At 40.7% G+C, this 18,647-nt stretch overlaps 1 protein-coding gene across 1 annotated transcript in view; it reads right to left on the bottom strand.

Moving 5' to 3' along the window:
• The window catches only part of si:ch73-103b11.2 (rootletin), a gene marked incomplete in the record, with an annotated part of 107,196 nt that overhangs the window by 76,697 nt on the left and 11,852 nt on the right, over positions 1-18,647 (bottom strand).

Below are 18,647 nucleotides of genomic sequence, written 5' to 3'. Positions count from 1 at the left end.
GTACATAGTTCCTTAGATTCTTTTTATGTTAATTTTGCTTAGTAGTTTTAGTTAAGGGGCTGCACAGTGGTGCAGTGGGTAGCGCTGTTGCCTTGCAGCAAGAAGGTCCTGGGTTCGAGTACACCCCTGGGTCTTTCTGCATGGAGTTTGCATGTTCTCCCTTTGCATGCGTGGGTTCTCTCTGGGTACTCCGGCTTCCTCCCACAGTCCAAAAACATGACTGTTAGGTTAATTGGCTTCTCTAAATTGTCCTTAGGTGTGAATGGTTGTTTGTCTTGTTTATCTCTCTGTGTTGCCCTGCGACAGACTGGCGACCTGTCCAGGGTGTACCCCGCCTCTCACCCGGTGAACGCTGGAGATAGGCACCAGCAATCCCCGCGACCCCATGAGGGATTAAGCGGTTTGGAAAATGGATGGATGGATGGTTTTAGTTAAGTTTCACTAGCCTAGTAGAGAGGTTTGTTGATTGAAACATTTGATTAATTCAGATAAACAGCATTCTATAGTGATGTTCTCTGGATGTTCATTTTATTTCTGAACTTCATGAGAAGTTGTTACTCATTTATTCTATGTGTGCAGAGTTTGCTGTTAAATAACGCCAGTGCTCGAATCATTCCTTTCAACTATTGTCCCAATATCAGCCCATGCTGTGCGACAGCTTCCCTGTCCCACAGCATGATGCTGCCACCACCATTCGTCCCTGTGAGGATGAAGTGTTTTCTTGCTACTTTTTCATTTCACATCACAATCATGCACCAGGTTGTGTTGGTCTAGCACTTAATTTTCTTATAAAATACAGATTTGCAGTTGTAACCTGACAAAATGTGGAAGAAAAAAAGATCAATAGTTTTGAAAAGCTCTGTAATTAGACCTAATTCACTAAGATACGTTTAGGGACAAAACAACAGATAAAACATTGTAAGAACACAAAAAAAAAAAAGATTTTAAAAACTCAGGACAGCAGAGGATTGAGTAATTTAAGCTCACCAGATTAAATCATGGCAGACATTCTTTTTTAGTTACAAACGGCTTACTTTAGTTCAAACTTTCTCCTGATAGAGCAATCAAATGGCAGTCCAGATGTAATGAATCACAGCAGTTTTCATTAGGAAACAACAGCCTGTTTAGATGATAGTAATTATTGAACTCTTTGCATGCATGTCTTTGTGCCCTTGGCTTCTTTTATTCTTCCACAGCTTAGCAAAACATTTGCCTGATGACACAGAGGGAGAGGTATTTGCTTATTCTGGCAGATAGCTAAGTTCAGTGTTGGTTGCACAGCTTTTATTTAGCCATAAACAGCTAAAGGTTTGACAAAAGTTTCGGTGCTGTGTGACCCAGCCACACAATACGGGCCCATTTTCTGTGTAGTTCATGTAGTTTGTTCATGTGTGTATCAGCAACACCTGTTTTGTGTGTGTGTGTTTTTTTTTTAAACAGCAGGAACCACTTGGTCTGCAAACCTGCATGGTGACAAATTTAAATGCCATTACCTCACACGTTGCACAGCTCATCTTTAAACTTGTACAAACAGGGCGCAGTGGCAACGTTTCCAAGTTTCTGACTTAGCATCCAAAGCTATTTGACTGTGATCACTAAAAAACGGCAGAGCCAGAAGAAAAACTGATTAACTGGCACGGTTTTAGTCTGACTCACCAACATTGCCTAGAATCGGGTCTCTTTGGGGTCCATCCTCTGCATACTACCAATAACAGTAATTAGGCAATAAATCTTTCCATAGCAACTACGGATAACAGAGGCAAACATGTTTTTTTTTTTTATGCGGACGAGCATTGCCAACAAACAGCTGCAGGGAAACATGCTCAGGTGCCAGATGGATGGAGCCACCTTTGCCGTTGCTGCAGAGTCTTAAACCAGTTTTCAGGTTGACAGTGAATGCAACAGATGAGGATTTACCAAGTTAGCAGAAGAGGAACTACACTAAAAATAAGTAACATTTTCTTGAAATGAGTATTTGTCCTTGATTTGAGCAGGTAAATAAGACTATTTGCCAATGGAATGAGATTTTTCCACTTAAAAGAGGAACAATTCCTCTCCATCTTATTTCAAGTGCAGGATGTCTAATTATCTTATTTTAGGGGTACAAATACTCATTCCATTGGCAAATAGTCTTATTTACTGGCTCAAATAGACTAACTTTAAGAACATTTTACTTGTTTTTAGATCCGTTTTTGCAGTGTAGTGCCTTCGAAATGAAGATGGCTTTGAGAAAACACCAGAACACTGCCTTAGTGGTATGTGAGCTGACATCACCGCTACAGGGCCAAGTAATGTCCTCCAGGCGTTTTTCACGAAACACCTCACCCCGCTGGCATTCATTCAGGACTCACATCAACGTTACCAATTAAATAGCTGTCATTATTTTTACAGAAAATAAAGCGAACCATAATCAAAATGCCACACGCGAGCGCAGCAACTATTTCAGAGCGGGTCGTGGGTGGTGTCGACGCTTCTCTCCCGGAGAGCGGTGAGAGAACGTGGGTGGTTTGAAGCCGTGTTCGGAGGCCGGCAGCCAGCAAACGCTGCCGAGGAGGAGGAAGAGGAGGGCAAAAGTTGGATGAGGAAGGCGATCTTCGCTGCTTAGGCTGCAGAACTGCTTCTAAACAGACGATGGGATTGGGCCTGATTTTCTGCTGCGTGCTCAACGCCACAGGGAAGAATGATTAAATGAGCGAACTCCGCGTGCGGAGCGGGTGAAACACATTAGCAGAGGAACCGCTCTCTAGCGATTGTGCTAACGCAACACCCGTCATCATCCTGAGGGAATAAGAGTATAGCGAGGCAGACGGGGTGTGAGGAATCTGTCAGACCCCGTCTAGGTAGTGACGGGTAGGAGGACCGGCTGCAGAAACAGGTGCTCCAGTCGAGTTGTGTCATGTCGTCTCTGCCGTTTAGACTCTGAGAACAGCTACTTTCCCACAGCGGTTTCTTTTTACCCCCCCTTCTTTTTCATTGGGGGAACGCAAACATTTGCCAAATTTCGCTCATTTCCTGTCTGTCAAATGCTAACAACATGATCAGATTCTGTTCGGCTAATGAGTCCAAATTGTCTGTAATCCTTCCTCTGCTTTTTTTTTTTTTTGTTGTCTTTACTTCCTCTCCTCCTGGATGAATGAAGCCTCTGTTACGTTCCTTTGCTCTGCTCATCCATTCCCTGGAAAGCTAAACTTTTTACTGTATGTATGCCAAATGGATGCTATGAGGTTCTGAACAGATAAAAAAAGTTTTATTTTCAGAGATCTTCAGGACAAAAGCAGGCAGGAAAGCACCGAGGTCATTGGACTTACGAGCTGATTTCCCTTTGATAGTTTTATTTTTCCAGCGCAGATTTTTCAGTTTTGTTTGCAAAACAAGACATGAAATTTAAAAAACAAACCAAAAGCACATCAAACACTTGCTCAGAAGGGATCTAAAGCCAATATAAAGTCATTATGGCTTGAACCATTCCACCTTTTCGCACATTACAACCACAAACTTTACTGGTAAATTCACATTTTCATACCATTTGCATATCTGCTTTGCACTGTAATGGAGCTGAAAGTTCCTGTACACTACCTTAGATAACCTTACTACACATTTAACACTGCAGAATATATAACAGGATAACCTGCCAAAATAAACCAGATTTCAGTGACATTTGTCAATAAAAAGCCTCAGCTCTCACATGCCAAGCATACCACACACATGTGGGCTCCACCGAGGCAGCATTTCCAAACTTGCCACATAACTACCGTAGCAATGACCTCATAGTGACCTTACTTAATTTCCTGCAACAAAATACAAAAACACTCGTTTCAGTGCAAATGACACTGGAGACTAAAAGATTATCTGACCACTTGGGGGCAAATGGGGAAGGGATTTTTTGCTCCCAGTGGATCCGTACATGCGACAGTAAATGCCGTGCTGAGATGAGATGGTTGAAAACTGAATTTCACAGCCTCGATTCCAACACCTACGCACTATTCAAACCAGGAAGGAATCAGATTTGGACTGGTGCAACATCACTTTTCAAGACAAACACAAGTGACCATTTAGGGAACAAATAGAAATCCTCCCTGTATTTAGCTCCATTCATCTCGGCATCAACTCTGTCGCTGCTAAACGTCCCCACAGCATAATGCAGCCGCCTCCCTGCTCGTCAGTACAGATGGTATGTTCAAAGCGATGTGCGGCGTTGGGCTTCCTCCACACACAGCACAACCTTCCCGCATGCAAACTAAAAAGCTCAAATTCCAAGTTCAAACCTTTCAACTTGCTCTTTCAGATGACAATAACTTTAGCAGCACCGGGGGTTTGGTCACAGACTCAATGCCTTCACAAAGGCTAATTGACAGTTTGTTGTAATTAATCCTCAAAATCAATACTTTATTTGTTAAACTCATATAATCATGTCAAGATTGTAATATTCAGTTTAATCGGCAGCTGTTGTTTACAAAATTGTAAAATAAAAATAAATAAACGCTGTCTTCATGCAGCTCATCGCGCAGTGAAGCGGAGAAATCTCGCAGTCATCACAGCAGCCTGCTGAGAAGCGACATGCTCTCTACCTCTCAGCACGCCGCTGCTGTGCTGAGAGGTAGAGAACGATGCCAGACAATCGAGCTTCAACGAGTTGTTTCTGTGTTTACATCCGAACGGTCAGCCATGACCATGATTATGAGCACCAATTATACATTAGCAAACCATTCCATTTATTCTCCTAAAATGTTTTTCGTGTTAAAATCATCATTTTGTGAATCGCCACTGAACATCTCGTGGTGTACTTCATTGAACTCTCTGTAGCGTAGCCTGGGCAACGCCCACAAACTACGTCATCGACCCAAATTGTGGATTTTCAGCCTAGTGGTCACCGAGGAACTATTTTAAGTCCTTAAAAAAAACTTTTAACGGCGTAATCACGATCTTAATGCTAATTTTTTTTTAAAATATGGTCACTAATGCATGTATTTCCGAGTTGGTCGATCTCAGAATCAAGAAGTACTTTAATAAAAGAAAACGAACAACAAACGCCACGGCGAGGCTGCAGACCGGCACTTAGTTGACGCGTCGTCCTCCAATGAATAAACTACAGGTTCTATAGGTTCTCACAGAATATGAAAATTGTAACGTTGCACACTGGCTTGCTCAATAACACACTTGATCAATAACAAAATGACGACGATGGTCAAAAACTCTTTGTTTCCGCAGCAATCAGCATACCTGCTGTGCGACTACCTGTGACTCCATTTAAACAGATGAAGCCACCCTCTGTAATTTTTAGGAATTACAGCAAACAGGAAAATAAACACAAAAACTCCAAAATATGGCTCAAATACCTTTTTAATGTTCTCATGTAGCCTCTTGCCAAGCGGCTGTTGCAGTTCACAAGAAGGACATTGTTGTTGATAGTACATGTAATTATTATTGGTAAGTTGTTTAAAATGCAGCAGGTTGGTGTAAATGTAATGTGTACCTTTTGAACATTTTACCCCTAGTCTGTAACTTTTAACCCTGTCTCTTGGTTTTATGCTTAATTAGGTTCCAGTTTCTTGTACAGGTGGAGTGAAAAGTGGTGGAACTACACTTTTGTTTTTGCTTTCAAAAGCGTATCTACTAACATCCCTGATGTTGGTCTTCCTTCAGTATCATTTATTTCTTATATGGGCGTCACTTTTGTAAGAAAGTATTCAACTCTAACTTGCTATGAATAACTTAAATTAAAACGAGATTAAACTGCAGTAGGGCTGGGCGATACGGACAAAAAATAATATCTTGATATTTTGTGTGGCTGAATGTTGATATACGATATTTCTGTTGATATAGTTTTCTTTTCTTAAAGTAATTGTTAAAAGGCATCCATGAATCAAAGCTTCATCCCAAATTCCTCACCTGATAATTTTTTAACAAGTAGCTGCAGATAAATGTGAAAAACAACCTACTGGAATACATAGCCGTATAACTCTTACACAGCATGGATCATCTCAATATAAATCAATAGATCAACGCCTATCCACGAAATACGTCATCGGTCATGCAACATTTTTTATGAGCCTTGGGCTAAAAAGCCTTAAAAATCCACTTTTTCATCGAATTTTTTAATTTTTTTTCCTCAGGTCATAGTAATATGTGAACTTTCTAACATTTAGCAACTTGTATGATCCCAGAATCAAGAAGTACTTTAAGAACAAGTCACAACAAAAAGGTATGACCCTGACCCTCTGCAACGCCTCGCAGTAAAGCAGCAGCTCAGCGTGATGAGGACCAACGTTATTAATTAAATAAAACGATCTACAGCAACTTTAAGAGCCTCATATCAGAACATTTACTCACGTCGGTCAACTCTGCGTCACATCTGAGCCTCGGCAGGTTTAGCGTCTGCTTCAGTGAACACCAACGTTCAGACTGGATTCCCAGAGACTTTCCAGGCTTTTCCCTCCTGGAGTCATTAATATTTTTTTGTTATTTTTACTGGACTTTTCTTCAGTGTTTAACTGGGAGATGCTAATAGCCGTTAGCTGCTTCCTTGTTTTATCCCCTGCTGCACATGTGCAGTATGTACTTCCATTAAAATAAACACAAACGGTTTTATTTACTGACAAACTGAGCAAAAACAAAGCATAAAATGCCAAAAATAACTATTACAGCAGCAGGACGTGATAATGTTTCCTTTAAAAATTTGTTATGCAACCAGAGTGAGCTACCGACAAATTAGAAGAAAAAACAAAAGTTTAATAACATGGCTATGCACCTTTAAAGCTTTCGAGACTGGAGTTTAAATTCTAAACTGCAGACGACTGATTAAAGCGAGTCTCACTGTCTTCTGAGTTTTTCTAAGACAGCAGCTCCACTTTTAATGTCAATGACCGTTTAGCTAAAACTTCAAGCACGCCCGGTTTAAAGCTACACGCTTTCTGCATTAGTCGGACACGCTGCTGCAGCTTCTGTAAAAAGAGGAGCCATAAAAAAAAAATTAGAGCAGCTGGAGAAGGAGCAACAAAACTGAAAAATCTGTTTCAGTTTTATCGCGCGGTGCCGGCAGAGTAATCACGGACACTAATTGCAGCAAATCAATTAAACACACATGTGGATCAGCAATGAAACGATTTGTGTGGCTGCAGCTCAGGTGAAACAGCTCCAGCTGTCCTCTTCAGTCATTTTCTAGTCATGTACAGCAAACTGGTTTTAATTTGCAAAACTAATATTAACACTGGGTGTTCTCGTATGTTAAAGGAGTGCCTCATTCTGAAGAAAGACTGTTGGCTTCAAATATCCAGCGACTAAACAAACAGACATTTCCTTTAAGAGCTCGTTAAGACTTGGTCACCCAGATTCTTATAGTTGAACACTGCAAAGAGAAAACTGGGCCCGCCATACGATGGTTAATATAAGCAGGAGTTAATGTTTGTGGTAAAAATTAGTGAACGTAATGTGAGGAGTGCGACGTTTCTCTGCATCCGGCTGTTAGCCGAGAGCAACGCTGCATCTGCATCAAACATAATGGATTTTAAAAAAAAAACAGTTACTACATAATGTGGTCAGACCAGAAAACAGATCAATGCAGCCAACAGGCTCAAAAAAAGAATTAACTTTTTTATTCATCTAAGGATTTAGACCCTATATATAGAACTGGCCTTTAGGTTTGACTCTGTAGACCAGGGGTGTCAAACTCATTTTGGTTTAGGGGCCCCATACAGCTTAATCTGATCTCAAGAGGGCCACACGAGTAAACTCATTGCAAGATTAAATAGAACTAATAAAAGTGGACTTGTTGTTGATTTTTATATTAAATTAATTTCACTTTTACACAATATATTATGAATAACCTCAGCGTTTTTAAGAAAAGTATGTGCAATTTCAACAATATTTTTACTCAGTTAAACATTTAGTTCTTATTATGCATAAGAACTGATCACAGTGATTGTACAATGTTGAAAAACATTTATTCACATTTTTTGGAACTTAAAAACACCGTCCTGCATGACAAAATACATCAAACAGATAAAAATTAAGAAATTATTTAAATGTTTCCACACCTGAAGCTTAATCTGCTAATTAAAACACAGCGCCCCCCGTGGACAATATAGGAACTGCAGATTTTCAATTAAACAAAGTACATGTTTATTTAGATAATTGTTTTATCATTCTCTTCCTTTTATCTCCTTTCTTTCACCTTTTCTTTTTTTCTTCTTGTTCTTCCTTTCCTCTCCTACTTTCCCATTGTAATGTCCATATCATTTGAGATATTCCCCGCATGAATTATAATAAAACTATTCACATTCATAAATCAAGCGGAGCACTATGGCAAAAGCAGTACTGCTCCACTTGTGAAAGTCAAATCTGATGAGCTCTTTTTGGCATTAAGACAACAATTCTTATTTGCCACATTGTCAGACAGGACACTGGGAATTTTTTTTTTTTTTTTTTTTATAATGATAATGTATTTAGCCACAGGGCCGGACTAAATTGTTCGGTGGGCCGGATCCGGCCAGCGGGCCGTATGTTTGACACCCCTGCTGTAGACCTTTAACCAAGCCGACATCAACTCATTCAATCTTAAAACTCTTACACCGATACGACGCGTCTGTTTCTGGGTCTTCTTGCCGATAACACATGCAGCTCACGCGTGGAAACAGCAGATATGGAGCTTTATCTTTCTTTGCCTTTGGACACCTTGCCTTGCTGCGTACAATCTCAGCTGTGCCCTACTTAATCCTCCTGGCAGATATCAGGTCCTAAAATAGTGAATTTCACTGGATAATCCTGGACGGTCTGGATAATCAGCCCTGCCTGGGGAAAGAAAAACACCCTGCAGTGAGAGCGTATTTATGCATGCGTGTGTCTGTGAAACCAAGAATGTGTGGATCACACACACACATAAACATGTTTAACCGTTACTAACTTCTACCTCGGTTATATAACATTTTCACCATTTTTAGCAGAGTGTTTTGCATAAACTTGGACTTGTTATGCCCTTTCAGCTTACAGTTTTCCTGTTGTTAAACCTTAATAGGGCAACGTATCCTGGGAGATACAACTCAGAAAAATCCAAAATATTGAATATATATAAATTTTGAATGTGGAAATATTTCACTTAAGGCCTAAAGAGAGGAGTGATACAATTTAATTATTTTTTTTTTTGCAACTTATTTTCCACTCCTGCCTGTTTAAGGGTTAAAAGGAGAATTGCACAAGTTTAAAGGTAAATTTTTTTTTCCATACCTGCCCTTAAAAATCAGCCAATGTGTAAAATGAGTTTTCCTCTATTTAAGGCAGTTGCCTCTATAAGCGCCATTAGTCAGTTCATGAGAGAATGATTGACCGAGATTAAACTATTTGTGGAATGATCTAGCCCTCAAAGTAAAAATCTATGGTTATTTGAGTATTTCTACACTGCAAAAATGGATCTAAAAATAAGTAAAATGTTCTTAAAATGTGTGTTTTTGTCCTAGATTTGAGCAGGTAAAAAGGATTATCTGACAATAGAATGAGTATTTTGACCCTTAAAATAAGATAATTAGACATCCTGCACTTGAAGTAAGATGATGGAGATGGATTGTTCACATATAAAGTGCAAACATCTTATTCCATTGGCAGATAATTTATTTACCCACTCAAATCAAGGACAGATATACTCATTATAAGAAAATTTCACTTATTTTTAGTTCCGTTTTTGCAGTGTATCCTTTCTTTTGCATCAATGGAAACGGTCCCCAGGCCTAAGTTGCCTTTCTTCAGTACAGCTGAAGTTAAAACAACATACCAGGAACTGCTCCTATAGAGGCCTTTTCTGGGGCAAAGTTAATAGCCGCAAAGTGAACCAATCAGAGAGCTGCGGACGTGACGGTCGAGCGGAGACTACGGTGAATGATTTTTGCCGTCTTTGTCACAAAAACCTAAAGCTACACAGTGTTAGTTCCATCTCGGTGCACATTTATGTAAAAAGGGAAAGGACCAAGAACGCCTGTTGAATGTTTAGCGGACTTTGGTCAAAGAAAAGCACGTCACTCAACATATAGAGCCCGCCCACGCCTGTGATTGGTCGGTATCAGGGATTCGGGCTCTATGGGAGCAGCTCCAGACTCAGTTTGTTGTTTAGCAAAGTGAAAGTGAAAGTCTGGCTGGCCAGGTCTAACTTTGAAGCCACATTTGCACTTAAAACGAATCTTGGCTGCACAGCCCTGGACCTTTGCAGGTGATTGGATTAGCCGGTCAGCAGGCAGAGATCAACACATGCAAAGCAGGAAGAAATGCGTTTGCATCCGGTTTGACTACAGTCCGGCTTTTAATCCACCTGGAGAACCCCACTGTGATCCAAGCAGCCAGGTGTGCCGTGGTCAAAATGCTCCAATTATTTCCTCAAAAACTTTCTCCTCTGTAATCGTGAATTGTACAGACTAGATGCGGAGCAACCAGAATGTTTACGGTGGCAAACAAAAGAGTCCTCTCAGGTCATTAGCCCCCCTGTCAGCGTTTGGACCCGGTGTTCAGAACAAGCTCAGTAAGCAGGCCCACAGGCCCGGTCTGGCTTTATGGACCAGGGAGGGTTACACAACCAGGGTGGTCGCCCCGTCCAACACAAATGATTTATTGGCTGGACAGAACCGGACTGGAAGGCAGAGATAAAAGGGCTGGGCAGGATCAGAACCCGTCCCCGACTCTTTATTATACATTAACTTTATTATTAATTATTAGAATTAAGCCAAAAGCCTGAATAACTGCTAGGAATGAAAACCCAGAATTATCACTGGTCCAAGGCAGTGGAGGTTCCGGAACGACTTTTTCCAACCTAATGGACTTTATTTCAGTCTAAAGTACGGGAAAATGACAGATTGTAATCAGTAAAACTTCTTTACTTTTTACTTTAATATGGTTTGGGGAGCACAATGCATTAAATGAGGCATTTGAAGAGATTTTGGGCTAAACTTTAACGGTTCTGCTCATAGATTCAAGCAGGGAGACCACTATTTATTTTTCATTTAACTGATGTTTCTGTATAGTTTAGGGCTGGGCGATAAATCGATTTAATCAATTAATTTGAGTTTACATTTTTTTAAGAATACATTTTTTGGAAAATCGGGATTTTATTTTTCCAAATTAATCATTGGGCTTCCGTGAAGAGATCAGCACGCAATGCTGAATATATGTTTAGGAAAATATATTGTCAAAATAGTGTAAAAGGAAACCTTTTTTTTTACTGTAATGCGAGGCATTTTAATTTACTCATTTAAACTTAGTTTGAAGTTACACAAGTGATGTGAAGCCTGCTCTTAAAAGCAAGTTTTTAAATTAATTTCTTTCATTTCTTTTTATGAAAACAAAAGGAGGAAAAAATAAATCGGTTAATCGGATTTGGTAAAGTAAAATCGGAGATTTTATTTTTAAGCCATATCGCCCAGCCCTAGTATAGTTTGAATTCAACAAAAGCAAAGATTTTTTACAAGCATTTGTATATTTGCCCACATTTCATCTCACAGGATAACAAAAAAAGGATCAACAGGGTAAATTTATACATATATTTGTATAAAAATGAAATAAACTCAGTTAAACGGCCTCCATCCATAACTGTGGTAAGAACTCCACCCAATCTGTGGGTCATATTTCAAACGGAGGTCCAGAAGCAGACTGGCCGCCTCAGATTTTACGCTGGGAGGACGGACCTGGGCCAGAGCCACACAGTTACAGTACGTCCGACTAAAATAGCAAACGTATCCAAACAGAAACGGCAGATAAGATGCCTTATCGCTGCCACATCCGGGATCGTCGGGTCACTGAAACAGAAGCGAAAACTGAAAAGCACAGATAAGATGCCATTAGAAATGGGTCAAAACAGAACCAGGCTGATAAATATTAGAGAAAAATAAATAAATAAAGAGGCAGGCAGTTTTCCAAGGGGAGCTTTTACTGTGCAGATCCTCCTGAAACAGCAAAGTTGTGTCCAAGCCGCTGCTCGGTTGGAATGTGGGCCCAGTGGGTCAGCGCGGGGGGGGAGGGGGGGGTTCTCTGGACGGATGAGTGTCTCTGAACTATGAATTATAACAGAAACGATCCACAGCAGAGCCACGGCTCCCCTCACAAAACAAGGAGCTTTTTAATGTGGCCCAATCACCTGATCACACTGAAGGCCGTCCTCAGGAAGTGATCCGAGAACATCGTCAGAAGGAGACTCAGCCCAGATATGTCAGGATTCCCCCCCCCACCATGAGTTAGTTCAGTCTGTAGTTTCTATGGACAGCAGTCTGTCATCAGCAGATTAGTGGATATGTGAAAAGTTTACACACAGACATGTTCTCTGGACCTGCTGTTGCAGAGTCAGCTCCTTCGTTGAGCCTCTCTGAGCCGCCAGCTGACGGGCCACTGACTAAAACCTCTTTCAGATCACCGTTCTGTGATAAACAACCGCTCACACCCCTTTATTCACCTTAAACTGCACCAATGCATTCATGGCTTCAGATGCAGGCACAGCTCTTCTGCTCCTGGACCCCAGGTCGAGATCAAGATGAAGACGCGGACTATAAAGAAAATCTTAAAGGGAGGTTTTCGCTGTTTATCAGCAGCAATGTTTGTTTGCTTTTAATTTAATTGGATGGGAGACAGAACCACAAACCTGTGACCTTCGCTGAAGAGATACCGGAACTTGTTCAACAACAACAGGTTTGAATCGAAGGCAATCGGACATTTCGCTCAGTCTGCAGCCTGCTGTAGTTTTAACTTTGCTAAATAGAGCAGCGCTGAATCACATCCTGTTACTGACGCTGAAAATACACACAAAAATCTAGATGAAGATCACCAACCAGAAAAATGTAGGACATTTTAAGCTTCTTTTTTTTTTTTTTCCTCTATCTGGTCAAACATTTTTGTGTTTTGGATCTACAAGGATTTATAGATCCTATTAATACAGAAATCAGAGCACTTTACTAGTTTTTTTGTGGCGAGTTATGTTCAGCAGGCAGATATAAAATAAAAAAATATCAAACTGTTTTTGCAATTTTAATGAAAATATCCCAGAATAATTTCAGCTCGACAGTTTTTGGGTCCCGTGGCAAAAATCCCAGACACCACTGGACTAAAAGTTTAAACCGTCGGGGTAAAAAGGAGCATCTCCCCCTCCTGGAGGAGCTGCATCTCCGTCTGCTCGGGTTGCCACGTCTCTGACTGGAAGGTCCGGCAGAGGGAGGTGACGATAGACGGGAAAATTATCACAACACAACTTCATCCCATTTGAGATGTTGCAAAAAGAAGCTGCGTAATCGGAGCCCAGAAGATCTCAAAGGACGCCTCCAACCCGCTGCTCCACGCAGCCGGCTGAGCAGAACCACCGGGTTCTGCAACAGCTTTCTCGCCTGTGCCATAAAAATGCTGCTGTTTATGTTTCTGCACCTTTTCTGAGAATGAGACGTCATTCTGAAACCTGGCGCAGTATTTATTGTTTTTGTGCGGCTGTAAAACAATTATAAACGCAAATAAAAGCAGATAAATCACAGCGTGTCCTCGATAAAAGCTGGAAGTGTGCAAGTAGGGCTGGGAGCGATAGGACTTGAAATTAAAATCTCAGATTTTATCATACCAAATCCGATTAATCAATGTTTTTTTTTTTGTTTTTCGCTTCACAAAGAGAAATAAAAGAAATTATTTTAAAAACTTGCTTTATTGTCAAGCATTTCGTCTGGGAGTTGACCTGAAACAAGATGGCGGCGCTACCGTTGTAAACAAAGAAAATATAACTAAATGTTTGCTGCTAGTGGTTTTACACAATGAGCGGAGAACAGGCTTCACTTCACTTGTGTAAATTCAAACTTAAAAAATTAATTAATTAATTAATTAATTAAAGTGTCCTGTGGTGAAAAAAAAAAAAGTTTCCTCTCTACAATATTCTGACGACATATCTTCAAGGACTGGACGATATAGAAAAAAAACATATCGATAAAATAGAAATCATATTGATCGTTATCGATAATTATCAACAAATTCAAAACATTTATTTTAAGTGCAGCCCTGGCGATTTTATGCTGTTGCTTAGCAACCTATTTTTAGATACAAACACTGAATTCAAACTGAACCCTTTATTCAACCAACTTTTTACCAAAACTTTTCTTTTTAAAAAAGAAAAAAAGAGCGCATGCTCTCTGAGCTTGGAAGGGGGCGGAGCTTGGTTCCTGGGTCTGTGATTGGTTGGGAGGATGTAATGATGTAATATTAACCTACATTATAGGCTAGAATGTAAAATGAAGGAAAACTATTATTGAGGTTTTTATTGACCCTTTTTTTATCATCGATATACGTCTATGGATCGATATATATTGTTATTGAATTATCGTACAGCCCTAATATCTTCCTAAACATATATTCAGCATCGCTGCTATTCTCATCATGGAAGCCCAACAAGTGCATTGGCAAAATAAATTCCAGATTTTCCTAAAATTAAATAATTGTAAATTCGAATCAATCGATTAAATCAAAGTTCTGACTTTTTTCGGTTAAGGGTGAAAGGTTTGCTCCTCCTCATCGCCCGTCCAGAGGCTCTGCAGGCAATAATACGAGTACCGCTCGGTGCCAACTCATCCATGCTAAGCCCTCCTTATTTTTAAACATCACAAGACGAAAGCTCTGCAAAGATGGCCAACCGGAGACCTAAATGTTCAATTTCCTTAGGACAGGGAGATGGGAGTATTTACACACGTTTTAGCATGTCAAAGGGTCTTAGGAGTCGCAGGGCAAACACAGGCTGACGTTGTATATGCTCGTGTCAGAGAGATTCAGGAGAAAGGCAGCAGGGTTGTGTGTCTCAAGTGAAAAGAATGCACAAATGTGTGGGAACCCTGAGGAGGTTTGCCAGAACGCTCTCTGTGTTTTTGGACAGCGCTACGGGGAAGAAGTTCACTATTTAAATTCCAGTAAACACGGGAAATTAATGGACCCCAAGATGAAGATGAGAATGAGACTGTCGCAGCTGAAATGTCAGCAGAAGAGCGTGATGTGTGTGAAACAGAAAAAGGTTCGAGGCTCTGACGCAGACCATCAAGTGCAGTCAATGCCGTCTCTAAAAGGGATGCGATTGAAGAGTCCCTGAATGAGCCTTTTGTTGTCGTGCAACTCAATAGCTAGCCTCGTTTTATTTGGAAGGTATACTTCTCTTCTGTCTGAGCTAAATTACATTCACTGCCAGGTTTAAGTACACAAAATGGAGTGTCTGTTTGCAGGAAAAGTCCCAAACAAGTTTTTTTTCCCCCTGCAAATAAAAAAAAGGGAGGAAATGTTGTACAAGAATAAAAGATCGTCTAGATGAAAGCGCCGTGATTCAGAGTGAGACCAACTCGGAGCTCAGAAACATAAATAAAATAACGAGGATCATAACCATCAGATGAAACGGGTTTAGAGCTGCGTCTACTGGAGCCAAGCATCGCGTGGAGTGCTTACTCCAGTGAGGACGCTGAAGCTGGCTGACCAGAGGTAGAGAGGAACGGTTTCAATCAACAGATTCACGGGTTAGAAAGGCGACGTCATCACCTAGACCCAAATCTGTGACAAGACTTTGACTGAATGAAGAGCATCTGTGAACAATGATTTTAAAGTGTTTAGCTGTTAGACGCTGCACAACGGGCAACAAATAAAAATCAGCAACTATGACTCCAGTCCAATATGGTTCTACATCAACTCAGAGGGGCTAAATACACATACATGTCCCCCCATTTTGCAGATTTTTTTATGTGTAAATGTTATTAAAGGGGAAGTCTGGTCAACAAGGAAAAATCAGGGGACCATTAGCTATAACTAAAACCAATACGTTCGTGGTTATTTAATTAACTTATCTTTAATCAATAAAAAAAATAAAAACATAAATTGTAGTCTGGATCGCTGTGTATGGAGGCGGCCCTTACTGCCCAAATATGGGCAGGATTTCTCCCCGCTTTCCAAGCAAAGTCAATAAGAGCCGTTCTACACAGCTGCGATCATCGACAATTTTTTCGGATTTCCAGAGGACTTCACCGCTGACATTTGCGTGAGCTATTGTTAAAGCAACAATGCTCACGTGCATGGCCATTGGATATTCCAACACAACTGGTAAAAGTAGAAAAAAAATTGCTTATTTAAACTTTTCGATTCATGAGCCACCGGGCTCATTGCTGGATTGCCAACTTGAAGAGAGCGGATTTGCCATCTAACTTCTGGCCAGAGAGAAAACACGTCATTTTGAAGAAGAATGTTTTGAACATGACATGAGAGCAAGGATTTTCGGTGAGTTATTTTTTAATTTTTAATTTAGAATTTGCGGGGATGGTTACCGACCAGAGGGGCGGAAGGATACCACATGTGATGTGATATCCCTCCGCCCCAGCATGTGCTGAAACGCCGTCAAAAGTCCGGTTTTTGTCAAGAAACTCTTCTAAAAAATCCATATCGCTATCAGATGATGATGACTCCACGGAACTCCCATCAATGTCACTTAGTACTTCATCACTCTCTGCTTCGTACAGAGCACCAGCCGTCGCCATCTTGGAAAATAGTGCGTCGTGACAAACAGAGCGTTGGAACTTGCTCAACAGCGGGTCCGCTGAGTGACATCCCAAAATGGGAGGTGACAGTACTATTCTTGAACAAGATGGGTTCCTCCACAAAAACATGATAAAAAAACATATAATTTATTGCACAGTATGTAGTAGTTTTATATTTAAAGTACTTTCAGCGGTTTGATTTCTGATTTTGACCGGAATTTTCCTTTAAAAAAAAGGAGCATAGCACAGGTTCCAGGACATTTGCACACGTCTGCCCCCTCTGGCAACAAGTTGAAATGACACCAGCGTTGTGCACGTGGATGAGAGAAGAGGAAATGCGTCTGCCGCTCCCGCTGCACACGTCTTTTGTTTAGAAGCGTACCGTCATCTGAGGTTAGAAAGTTATAAATATTGAAGTTAGCCCGTGTTCTCTCGCTAACGCATTGATTACGCCGGAGAATTGAATTAACCACGCCCAGAGGATTCGGACTGAATCATGAACCGACTAATTGGGCCTATATATGTAAAATAGAGGATAACTCATTTTACACATCAGGCAATTGTAAAGGCATGTATGAAAAATAAAAATATTTAACCAGAAAAACTTGCACTGCGCACCTTTAAGGAATGGGCTGCAGAACAGCAGGAAACCATGTAGTCATGATACAACTACTAGTACGATAAAGACGATATATTACAAAAAAGAGACACTTTGACTATTTTCTCTGTCTTCCTTCATCATAATGTCTTTACTATTCTTTATTAGCTTCAGCATCTCAGCCGCCAACAGGGCGCACATACACGTGGGCACTGTGGGCAGCAAAAGGTACCTCCAACAGGTACGGCTGTGTCACAGGTGTGCAGAATCTGCATGCATGGCAGCTGGACTATTGCATCCTAGCAGTCCTTTGCATTACTGCAGGCCGATATACTCTGCAAGCTCCATCAGGAAATACTTTGTTCATTTTCCAGAAACGCCTCGTTTCCTTTAAAACCGTTTTTTTGTGGCCAGTTGTTCTCCCTGAAAGGCTGAAAAGACATTTTGTTCACGTTTCTGACCATCATCTCTGCCTCCCACAGACACATTAGCACATGGACGCCATTCAGACTGAACTGACCTGTACGATCCGGCGTTTGTGCTGCTGATGTTTGCCTCTACAATAACCGTAGAAAGTGTGTTTGACGCGGTTGTGTTGGGCTGCAGGAGAGCAAAAATCTCGGGCTTGTGAATTTCAGAAATAAAATAAATAAATAAAAAAGAACGACCAAACTGGCGAGGGATGCAAAAACTATTTCTATTCCAATGATTAAAAACCGAAAATTGTTTCGGTCTGTGAAATAGCTTTGTCTCATCGCCATGGTGTTTACTGATTTTTTTTACTTATTTATTGCAAAAAGGGAGTTAAAAGAAAGTAAAATCTTGAAATGAGTATATTTGTGTTCGATTTGAGCAGCTAAATAGGATTATCTTCCAATTGAATAAGATTTTTGCACTTAAAATAGGAACAACTCATCTCTATCATCTTATATTGTGCAGTATATCAGATATCTTGTTTTAGGGGGCCAAATGCTCATTCCATTGGTAAATATTCTTATTTACCTGCTCAAATCGAGGACAAATGCACTCATTTCATTAAGTCCTCTTTTTGCAGTGTTGTTGACGTGTGTAATTGTAGAAGCTGATATTTACTAGTAATGTTGTAGGAAAAAACAAACCAGAACTGCCATCTTCTTCTTTTCTAGGATTCATTTGTAAATGTGAATTTATACATTCGCAACTACAAGCATATTAGGTTATTCTTTACGAATCATGGTGGGAAATTCGACATGTTTTCGTCGACGACCAAACCTGCAGGAGCAGCAGCTATGAAGCAACTATTCAGAGAAGCAACAGAGTTTAGCATCCAGTAAAAGCAGAGGAACGTCTCGCAGCAGAAGGCCAACCTCACATCGCTGACTCTGTGACCTCTCCAGCATTTTCTTCATACCCCCCCCATCTCCACTGTGCCACATCCTGCAGGTTGCAACCACAGCCCATCTGGGTCTGGTTCCACCAAGACGGAGGAGCCTTAAAGCCAGGCGGAGGGGGAAAACGCAGGGGCAGAGCGGGCTCTGATGTGGGCTGCAGGACTGTCACATAATACGGCTCAATCTAGG

This window comes from Fundulus heteroclitus, unplaced genomic scaffold (genome assembly GCF_011125445.2).
Source record: "Fundulus heteroclitus isolate FHET01 unplaced genomic scaffold, MU-UCD_Fhet_4.1 scaffold_47, whole genome shotgun sequence".
Lineage (NCBI taxonomy): Eukaryota > Metazoa > Chordata > Actinopteri > Cyprinodontiformes > Fundulidae > Fundulus > Fundulus heteroclitus.
This window is presented reverse-complemented; position numbering and strand designations above follow the sequence as displayed.